General features: G+C 37.3%; 1 protein-coding gene across 2 annotated transcripts in view; it reads left to right on the top strand.

Moving 5' to 3' along the window:
• Nucleotides 1-84: 84 nt before the first annotated feature.
• The window catches only part of RGL1 (ral guanine nucleotide dissociation stimulator like 1), a 266774-nt gene continuing 255633 nt past the window's right edge, over nt 85-11225 (top strand). Inside the window, exon 1 of one of the 2 annotated variants that reach the window (XM_037825183.1) lies at nt 85-520. The gene's annotated coding sequence lies outside the window, so the exon portion shown is untranslated. The remainder of the gene's footprint in view (nt 521-11225) is intronic. The other variant, XM_037825186.1, reaches the window with a different exon arrangement.

Genomic DNA, 11225 nt, shown 5'->3' with positions numbered 1-11225 from the left:
GTAGGAGGGAAGGCAGAAAGCAGTGCTGCCGCCAGAGGTAACAGGCAATTGGTTGTCCGAGAGCGTCACGTGATCCCTAGGGGGTTCCCATAGAAACGCTTCTCTGCGGTCCAGTCCAGGGGGTCTTAGGTTGACTGCTATGGGCACCAGGGGCGGGCGGCCTTGGTTTTTGCTGTCCCCGCCGCTGAGCTGTCATTGGAGTCCTGCGTAAGGTCCTACTGACCTGGACTTGCTTGTGGGGTGGGATGGACTGGTTGCCGGACCGAGTTCCCTGCAGTTGGCAGGAGTATGGAGCGGCGTGGTGCACGCCCGGGTGCCCAGCGTCGTTCTAGTTATCGGAGACATCGCTTCGGACAGCGCGCTGCAGGGGGCTGCCTTCCCAAGCTGGGAGTCCCTTCCCTGGGTTTAGAACTACCCTGCGCGGCCAACGAGAAGTCCCCAAGGACGGAGTCGAAAGGTCATATCTTATTTCCCGTGCTGTGTGACAACATCACGACAGGACCTGCAGAAGCTGGACTTGGTATTGTATCCATTGAGAAGGAGGGGAAGGTGGCTGGGAGGGGCTGGGGTCGGGTAGCAAAACCGGGAACCTGTACAATTTGGTCAGTCATTATTCACATCTTAAAATAGGTGATGGTTAGGATTAAAAATGCTAGAGATGGGTGGGGGCAAGTTAGGCTATCTGGTGCTGAGGGAAAACAATATGTAAGGGTTAGTAGAAACCAGAACCTTAATATTTATATATATATATATATATATATATATATATATATATATAATGATTTATATGATGCCATTAGGGCAGCTTTTTATTATATTGGACATCCATATTTCTGAGATCAGAGCTTTTAGAGATGAAAGCACTAAGGAAAAGGTAGTTGTGCTCTATGTATTACAATGAAGTACAAATTAATTGAAAGTCCAAATATTTGTAGAATAAAATTACTTCAAACATTCGGCTGGACACAGCTCAGGTGGCTTCATATTTTCCTGCCATCCCATCAGGTCCAGTTTAGTTTCACTGTTAGCAGAAGGCTGGCTGTTGCCCCTGTTCAGTATCCCAATTCCTGGTTTTCTGTGGTGCATTGAAAGAGAATCATAAAAACCCAGGCTTGAGTCTTGGCTTCCACTAATAATCTGCTTGAGGCATGCAATTAAAAAATTTTTAATCTCATGTTCCTCATGGCTAAAATGGGGATAAGAGTGTGTACTACATAAGATTCTTATGAAGATTAAATACACAAAAGTGTTTTGAAGCTCTAAAATTCTGCATTACTGTAAAATGCATGTTACCTGTGCCATTGATTTTGGCACTAGTCTTATAAATAGCTAAATGATATACTATGTTTTAGCTTGCTCAGAAGAGATTGCAAGATTCTGGAGGACAGAGGCTGTTTATATAAGTCTGTATATATTGTATCTTCCTTTACATCTGCCATAAAGTTAAGCTTACAGAAGGTACCCAGTAAATGCTTGATGAAGAAATGAAGTGTGAAAGGCAGTGTATAGCCTGAGAATAATGAATCACTAAGAAAAGGAAGAGAGACCTCAAACCTTTGAGAGACAGAGACACAGAGAGAGAGAGAGAGAGTGAGGAAGAGAGAGACGGAGAGGGGAGAGAGAGAGAGAGGGAGATGGAGAGAGAGAGAGAGGGAGAGGGAGGGAGTATCTCAGGAGCAGAATGCATCTTTTTTTCTTGGGAGGAGAAAGCAATGTGGTATTTTTCATTTCCTGATTAAATCACCCTTCTAGAAAATATTTAGGTGACAAGAAGTGACAGTCTTTAAATTAACATTCAAGTTATAAGCAAACACACTGACACAATCTCCCCTAGTAGTACTGTTAAAACAGCAAAGGTAAATTTTCTACCTGTTGGTAATATTTATTTAAAATGTCATATACCAAAGTAACAGATTATTACTTATGCTGAATGGCATTATATAACTTAGGATAAAAATTTGTTTAATACTTGTTCTCAGTTCAAATCTTCTGCTAATTTTACTATGAGCTAAGCAACATACTTCCTTAGATTCTAAAGATGATTGTACTTTTTGTTCTTATAAATCAGTATTTTCTTTGAAGAGAAAATTGAGTATTAACAGCATTAGGGAGAGTAAGTGGAAACAAGAATTCAAGAGCTAATAATCCCTTCTCTTACTTTCTACTGTTTTATATTGTCTTATTTAGGAAAACTTTTTTTCCCTTATTTTAGAGCAGAGAAAGACTCCCTGGGTAAAAATCAACTTAAGGGAATAGTGAGGAGAATTTTTAAGAATCGAGGTTACTCAAGGGTATAATTGTTTTGATTGCTCGGAATTTTGCACTTTATGTTGAATGTACTAAATGTAATTTTTTCTTAGCCTCAAAATGCATTTTATATTTCAGGTGTGAAAATGGTCCCTTTTCCAATGCCGTATTTTTTACTGTCTCACAATGAACTAATTGCCTAGGTACATAGTAGGTGCTCAATAAGTTTCTATCAAATGAATTAATGATATGACAAGTTAACTTTGGAATCATCTTTAAAAACTGAGTATTTTTGAATAGACTTATTAATATTCTTCTCTACCTATGATAGCTAATAGTTATAGCTTTAAAAGGCTATAGGGAGATTTTTTTTGAAGAATTCATCCTTAATTATTGTGCCGGTTTGAATGCATTGTGTCCCCCAAATGCCATTATCTTTGATGTAATCTTGTATGGGCAGATGTTCTCAGGGTTGATCGGATTGTAATTCTTTGAGTGTTTCTTTGTAATGTGCCCCACCCAGCTGTGGGTGGTGACTCTGATGGGATACTCCCATGGATGCGTGGCCCTGCCCATTCAGTGTGGGCCTTGATCAGTGGAGCCATATAAATGAGCTGACTCAAAGAGAAACAGTGCAGCTGTGAGTGATGTTTTGAAGAGGAGCAAGCTTGCTAGAGAGGAACGTCCTGGGAGAAAGCCATTTTGAAACCAGAACTTCGGAGCAGATGCCAGCCACGTGCCTTCCCAGCTAACAGAGGTTTTCCGGACGCCATTGGCCATCCTCCAGTGAAGGTACCTGATTACTGATATGTTACCTTGGACACTTTATGGCCTTAAGACTGTAACTGTGTAGCCAAATAAACCCCCTTTTTATAAAAGCCAATCCGTCTGTGGTGTTTTGTATTCCGCAGCATTAGCAAACTAGAACAATTATCATTTAATTAGGAAATACACATTATCCCACTTCCTTGCAAATTTCCAAATATTTAATGCTAACCATGATACTTAATTCATTATAGGTAGTAATTCTATCCCTATTTTAAATTTCAAAACGAATGCTTAACCCTGAAGTAAAGGATCCATAAGATTTTAAGACATTTTATTTTTTAATGTAAATAACCTGGTTTGGTCCAATACTAAAGAAAGACAGAATCTGGACAATTGATCTTTGATATGGCAGTCAAGTTGATTCAACAGGAACAGAGCAGCCTTTTCAACAAATGGTGCTTGGAGAACTGGATATATAAATCCAGAAGAATAAAAGAGGACTCCTATCTCCCACCTTATACAAAAATTGTGCAAAAATTAACTAGAAATGTATCAAAGACCTAAACATTGGAACAAAGACAATAAAACTTTTAGAAGAAAATGTAGGGAAATAAAGATCTTGTGATAGGAAGTGGTTTCCTAGACCTTACACCCAAAGCACAAGCAATGAAAGAAGAAATAGATAAATGGGATCTCTTCAAAATTGAGTACTTTTGCACATCAAAGGACTTTGTCAGGAAAGTAAAAAGGCAGTCTATGCAATTGGAGACAATATTTGAAAACCACATATCAGATAAGGGTTTAATATCCAGAATAAATAAAGAGATCTACAACTCAACAACAAAAAAAGACAAACAACCCAATTTTAAAATGGGCAAGAGACATGAAGAGACACTTTTTTGAAGAGGAAGTACACCTGGCTCAAAAACATAAAAAGATGCTCAACTTCACTAGCTATTAGGGAAATGCAAATCAAAACCACAGTGAGCTATCATCTCATACCTAATAGAATGGCCATTATAAAAAAAAAAAACAAACAAAAAAATTACAAATGTTGGAGAGGATGTGGAAAAAGAGATATACTTATTCAATGTTGGTGGGAATGTAGAATGGCACAACCGTTCTGGAAGGCAGTTTGGCGGTTCCTCAGGAAGCTACGTATAGAATTGCTGTATGATCCAGCAATCCCATTACTAGGTGTTCTGGTTTGCTAATGCAGCCATTATGCAAAATACCAGAAATGGATTAGCTTTTATAAAGGGAGTTTATTTGGCTTCAAAGTTAGAGTCTTAAGGTCATAAAGAGTCCAAGGTAAGGCATCAGTAGGGTACCTTACTGAAGGATGGCCATTGGCATCTGGAAAACCTCTGTTAGCTCAGAAGGCACATGGCTGGCATCCACTTGCTCCCAGTTTGCAGTTCAAAATGGCATTCTCCAAAAAGTTGCGCTTGCGGCGTTTTGTCCTCTCTTAGCTGCAGCTCCTCTTCAAAATGTCACTCTCAGTTGCTTTGAGGTCCTTCTGTCTGTGAACATCTTTATAGGACTCCAGTGACCCAATTAATACCCACCCTGAATGGGCACGGTAACACCTCCATGGAAATTATCTAATCAGACGTTTCACTCACAGCTGATTGAGTCACATCTCCATGGAGATAGTCAATCAAAGAATTTCAATGTAATCAACACTAATACATCTGCCCCCACAAGATTGAATCAAAGAACATGCCGTTTTGGGGGACATAATACATCCAAACTGACCCACTAAGTGTATTTTTAGAGGAACTGAAGGCTAGGACCTGAACAGGCATTTGTATACTGATGTTTACAGTGGCATTATTCATGATTGCCAAGATGTCCATCAATGGATGAGTGGATAAACAAACTGTTATATACATATGATGGAATATTATGCAGCTGTAAGACAGAATAAAGTTATGACACATGGAGCAACGTGGATGAACCTTGAGGACATTATATTCAGCAAAATTAGCCAGAAACAAAAGGACAAATACTGTATCACTAATATGAGCTAACTATAATGAGCAAACTGTGAGAGTTAAAGTTAAGAACACACGTTATCAGGAGGTAGAAAGCAGGTAGAGATTGGGTATTTGATGCTGAAGGAGTATAGAATGTTCAGCATGATTCATTATTAAGATCAGAAATGGATAGCACAATGCTGTGTGATGGTAGCACAATATTGTAAGTATAATGAACAAAGCTGCCTGTGAGTATGATTGAAAGAGGAAGGCTAGGGGCATGTATGATACTAAAAGGAAAGATAGAGGATAAAAACTGGGACTGTGTAACTTAGCAAAACATGGAGTGGACTATGATGGTGATTAAAGATAGAAGTGTAAACAAGTTTTTAAAAGAGGGAGAACGAGTGAATCCCACATTGCAAGGGTTGAAAATGGTATATGGGAAAAATACAATCAATACAAACTAAGGTCTGTAGTTAACAGTAACATTGTAATACCTTTTCATTAATTGTAACAAAGGCAATATACCAAAGCTAAATGTCAGTAGAGGGGGATATAAGGAAGGGTATGGGATTCTTATTGTTGGTGGTGGTGTTTCTCCTTTTTTTATTTTTTTTTATTCCTTCTTCTGTTTTTTTTTCCCCTTCTTTTTTCTTTGCAGAAGAAATGGAAATGCTCTGATATAGATTGTGGTGGTAATGCATGACTATGTGATTATACTGGGAACTATTGATTGTTCAACTCTGTAGTTAAACTCACTACCCTCCCCCCGCTATGTGGGACATGACTCCCAGGGATGAGCCTGGCCCTGGCACCATGGGATTGAGAAAGCCTTCTTGACTAAAAGGGGGAAAAGCAATGAAACAAAATTAAGTTTCAGTGGCTAAGAGATTTCAAATAGAATTGAGAGGTCATTCTGGAGGTTATTCTTATGCATTATATAAATATTCCTTTTTAGTTTCTAGTGTATTAGAATAGCTGGAAGGTAATACCTGAATCTATTGAACTGTAATCCAGTAGACTTGATTCTTGATGATGATTGTATAACAATATAGCTTTTATTGTGTGACCATGTGATTGTGAAAACCTTGTAACTGACACTCCCTTTATCCAGTGTATGGGCAGATGAGTAATAAAATCAACACAAAAATATATATAAATAATAGGGGGTAAGGAGTATGGGATGTTTTAGGTGTTCATTTTTATTTTTTCCATATTTTGGAGCGATGAAAATGTTCTAAAATTGATGGTGACAATGAATACACAACTATACGATGATACTGTGAGCCACTGATTGTGTATACTTTGGAAGGATTATATCATATATGAATATATGTCAATAAAATTGCATTCAAAAACAAAAGAAAAACAAAGCAGAAAAGACAGAATCTGAATGTTCTCAAGGTTAAAGCCACATGATAATATGTGGCTCTTTCTTGTATTCTGTGATAATGCAAATAGTCAAGGGTGTTTTTAGTTAGAGAAACTTTAATAAAACAAATGTATAATAGGTCTTTCTTCTCAGATATTTTAAACCAAGTACTCAATTCCTATGTGCTTCTTTTCCTCAAATTTGTCTGTAAATACTTAAACAAATTAAGACGTTGAATCCTGCTAACATGGCACTATTGTTTTTTTTTTAATGCAATTTTACTGAGATATATTCACATACCATATAATCATCCAAAATATGTTATCAGTTGTTCACAGTATCATCATATAGTTGTGCATTCATCACCACAATCAATTTTTTGAACATTTTAATTACTCCAAGAAATAAAAATGAGAAGAATAAAAATAAAAGTATGAAAGAACACCCAAAACATCTCATACTCCTTTTCTCCCTCTATAATTTATTTAATTTTTGTCCCCCTTTTTTCCTACTCATCTGTCCATACACTGGATAAAGGGAGTGTGAGTCACAAGGTTTGCACAATCACACAATCACACTGTATAAGCTATATATACAATTGTCTTCAATGATCAACTGGATTGCAGTTCAACATTTTCAGGTATTTCCTTTTAGCTATTCTAATACACTTATAAAATGCATAATAATATCCTCCAGAATGACCTCTTGACTCCATTTGAAATCTCTCAGCCACTGAAACTTTATTTTTTGTTTCATTTCTCACCCCCCTTTTGGTCAGGAAGGCTTTCTCAATCCCACGATGCCAGGTCCAGGTTCATTCCCAGGAGTCATGTCCCATGTTCCCAGGGAGATTTACACCCCTGGGAGTTATGTCCCATGTAGGGAGGAGGGCAGTGAATTTACCTGCAGTGTTGGGTTAGAGAGAGAGGCCACATCTGAGCAACAAAAGAGGTTCTCTGAGTGTGACTCTTAGGCACGATTTTAAGTAGGCTTAGCCTCTCCTTTTCAGTAACAGACTTCATAAGGGCAAGCTCCAAGATCAAGAGCTTGGCCTACTACAATGGTAGTCCCCAGTGCTTGCAAGAATATCAGGAATTCCCCAAGTGGGGGAGTTTAATATTTCCAGTTTTTCCCCAATCCCTCAAGGGGGCTTTGCAAATACATTTTTATTCTCTGCCCAAATTACTCTGGGATGTATTGGGGCTTCATGCTAACCTGTACAAATCAACCAGATCTCACCCCTTATTCAAGGTTCCATGTAATTATGCTGTTTGAATAAACTGACCATACAAGTTAAATTATATAGCATGCTATAGAAAATATACATTTTCCACCAAATAAACATCTCTTCCTTTGGTCTCACATAGAAGTTAAAGTTTTAAAACACAATCAATATCATCCTTTTCCTGTTAGTCTGGTTTACCTTAGTCCTAACCAAGTCCATTTTGTTCTTATCTCTAATTAAAGTCTGATCTCTTTTTCAGCTTCTGTAACATTTACTGTATGGGGTAATGCTGACAGTCACAGCTGCTGAACTTTGGTTCTGAGTCTCAGGTGTCACACAGATACCGAAGTTCCAGGGACTGACCAGGTTACACGCAAACAGCTCATCATCTCAGAATTTAGAAATAACCATTACAACTCATGAATAGATGTGACTGCTGTAAGAACTTACAATCTAGGAACCTTCACCATAAGCCTTCCCCTGATAACCTATGCTCTCAGATTCAATTCTCAGAGTTTGCACATTATAGTTAGTCCATATTAGTGAAGCATTTATAATGTTTACTTTTTTGATTCTGACTTATTTCACTCAGCATGTCTCTTCTCCTCACACATAAATATCACCAATAAAATTGTTTGGTAAAGCCCTGAAGTGATACTTACATGACATACATAATCTACCAACTTAATACAGTTTCAAATAAGTGATTTTTCATTGTAAAAGATTAGTTTTAGAACAAATAAATATGATGGAAGATCACGTTTCATCTTATGTTCATTCATTCCATTTGTGTAATAGCAGCTAGCTTTGTTCTATTGTCTTTTGTTCTGGAGAGTAAGATTTTTAATCCTTTTTAACTGTGTATCTAATATGCATCCAATAAATTAAAATACCTTTGTATATAAAAAAATACCCCATTTAATGTGTACACCACAGTTCACCATTCCGTTTATCGGTTGATATACCCTTAGGTCACCTCCATCTGTTGCAAATCATGAATACTGTCGCCATAAACATCAGTGTGCAATGTCCATTCATGTCCCTGCTTTCAGTTCTTGCAAGTATATACCCAGTAACGGGGTTGCAGGACCATATTGCAACCCCATAATTAGCTTCCTGTGGAGCCATCACACTGCCCGCCAGATGGGCTGCACCGTTCTTCCTTCCTAACAAGAGTGAATAGGTACATTCTCTCTTTGCCTTTGACATTTGATAATCTGATTATTAAGTGTCTTGGAGTAGGTCTATTCGGATCTATTCTGTTTGGGGTACACTGCGCTTCTTGGATCTGCAATTTTATGTCTTTCAATAGAGATGGGAAATTTTCCGTGATTATTTATTTCTGCTCCTTTTGCATTCTGTTCTCCTTCTGGGATAACCATGACACATATATTCATGTGCTTCATGTTGTCATTCAATTCCCCATGACCCTGCTCATATTTTTCCATTATTTTCCCTATCTGTTCTTTTGTTTGTAGGATTTCAGATGTCTTGTCCTCTAGTTGCTGAATCCTTTCTTCTTCCTCTTCAAATCTGCTGTTGTATGTCTCCATTATGTTTTTAATCTCTTCTGTTTTCCATTTCATTCCTGTAAGTTCTGCCAATTGTTTTTTCAAACTTTCAAGTTCTTCCTTATGTTTGCCCAATGTTTTCTTTTTGTCCTTCATTTCTTTTGCCATATCTTCCCTCAACTCATTTGATTTTTGAATTGATTTAGCATGTTTATTTGAAGATCTTTAATTAATTGTTTCAACTCTTGTATCTCATTTGTCCTCTCTATTGTTTTTTTTGTTCTCTATGTCATTTATTTCTGCTTTAATCCTTGTTATTTCTTTTCTTGTACTTGGTTTAGGATTGGTTTGCTGTTCATTTTCTAGCTTCTTCAGTTGATCCATTAGTTCTTTGATTTTGGCTCTTTCTTCCTTTTTAATATATGCGTTTAGTGCTATAAATTTCCCCCTTAGCACTGCTTTTGCTGCATCCCATAGGTTTTGGTATGTTGTGTTCTCATTTTCATTCGTCTCTATATATTTAGCAATTTCTCTTGCTATTTCTTCTTTAACCCACTGATTGTTTAGGAGTGTGTTGTTTAACCTCCAGGTATTTGTGAATTTTCTAAGTCTCTGATGGTTATTGACTTCTAATTGTATTCCATTGTGGTCAGAGAATGTGCTTTGAATAATTTCAATCTTTTTAAATTTATTGAGGCTTGTTTTATGTCCCAGCATATGATCTATTCTGGAGAAAGTTCCATGAGCACTAGAAAAGTATGTGTATCCTGGTGATTTGGGATGTAATGTCCCGTATATGTCTGTTAAATCTAATTCATTTATCAGATTGTTTAGGTTTTCAATTTCCTTATTGGTCTTCTGTCTGGTTGATCTATCTATAGGAGAGAGTGATGTGTTGAAGTCTCCCACAATTATTGTGGAAACATCAATTGCTTCCTTTAGTTTTGCCAGTGTTTCTCTCATGTATTTTGTGGCACCTTGATTGGGTGCATAGACATTTACGATTGTTATTTCTTCTTGTTGAATTGCCCCTTTTATTAGTATGTAGTGGCCTTCTTTGTCTCTCAAAACATCCCTGCATTTAAAGTCTATTTTATCTGAGATTAATATTGCTACACCTGCTTTCTTTTGGCTGTAGCTTGCATGAAATATTTTTTTCCATCCTTTCACTTTCAGTTTCTTTGTGTCCCTGTGTCTAAGATGAGTCTCTTGTATGCAACATATTGATGGTTCATTTTTTTTGATCCATTCTGCGAATCTATATCTTTTAATTGGGGAGTTTAATCCATTTACATTCAACGTTATAACCGTGAAGGCATTTCTTGAATCAGCCATCTTATCCTTTGGTTTATGTTTGTCATATTTTTCCCCTCTCTCTATTAATATCCTTTATTGTACCCATAGCGAATCTCTTTAGTACTGAACCTTTCTCCAAGTCTCTCTGTCCTTTCTTTGTTTCTCTGTCTGTAGGGCTCCCTTTAGTATCTCCAGTAGGGCAGGTCTCTTGTTAGCAAATTCTCAGCATTTGTTTGTCTGTGCAAAATTTAAGCTCTCCCTCAAATTTGAAGGAGAGCTTTGCTGGATAAAGTATTCTTGGCTGGAAATTTTTCTCACTCAGAATTTTAAATATATCGTGCCACTGCCTTCTTGCCTCCATGGTGGCTGCTGAGTAGTCACTACTTAGTCTTATGCTGTTTCCTTTGTATGTGGTGAATTGCTTTCCTCTTGCTGCTTTCAGAACTTGGTCCTTCTCTTCCGTGTTTGACAGTGTGATCAGAATATGTCTCGGAGTGGGTTTATTTGGATTTATTCTGTTTGGAGTTCGCTGAGCATTTATGATTTGTGTAATTATGTTGTTTAGAAGATTTGGGAAGTTTTCCTCAACAACTTCTTTGAATACTCTTCCTAGACCTTTACCCTTTTCTTCCCCTTCTGGAACACCAATGAGTCTTATATTTGGACGTTTTATATTATCTATCATATCCCTGAGGTCCGTTTTGATTTTTTTCAATTTTTTTCCCCATTCTTTCTTTTATGCTTTCATTTTCCATTCTGTCATCTTCCAGGTCACTGATTCGTTGTTCATCTTCCTCTAGTCTTGTAGTATGAGTGTCCAGAAT

The sequence above is a fragment of the Choloepus didactylus genome, chromosome 2, assembly GCF_015220235.1.
Source record: "Choloepus didactylus isolate mChoDid1 chromosome 2, mChoDid1.pri, whole genome shotgun sequence".
NCBI lineage: Eukaryota > Metazoa > Chordata > Mammalia > Pilosa > Megalonychidae > Choloepus > Choloepus didactylus.
This window is presented reverse-complemented; position numbering and strand designations above follow the sequence as displayed.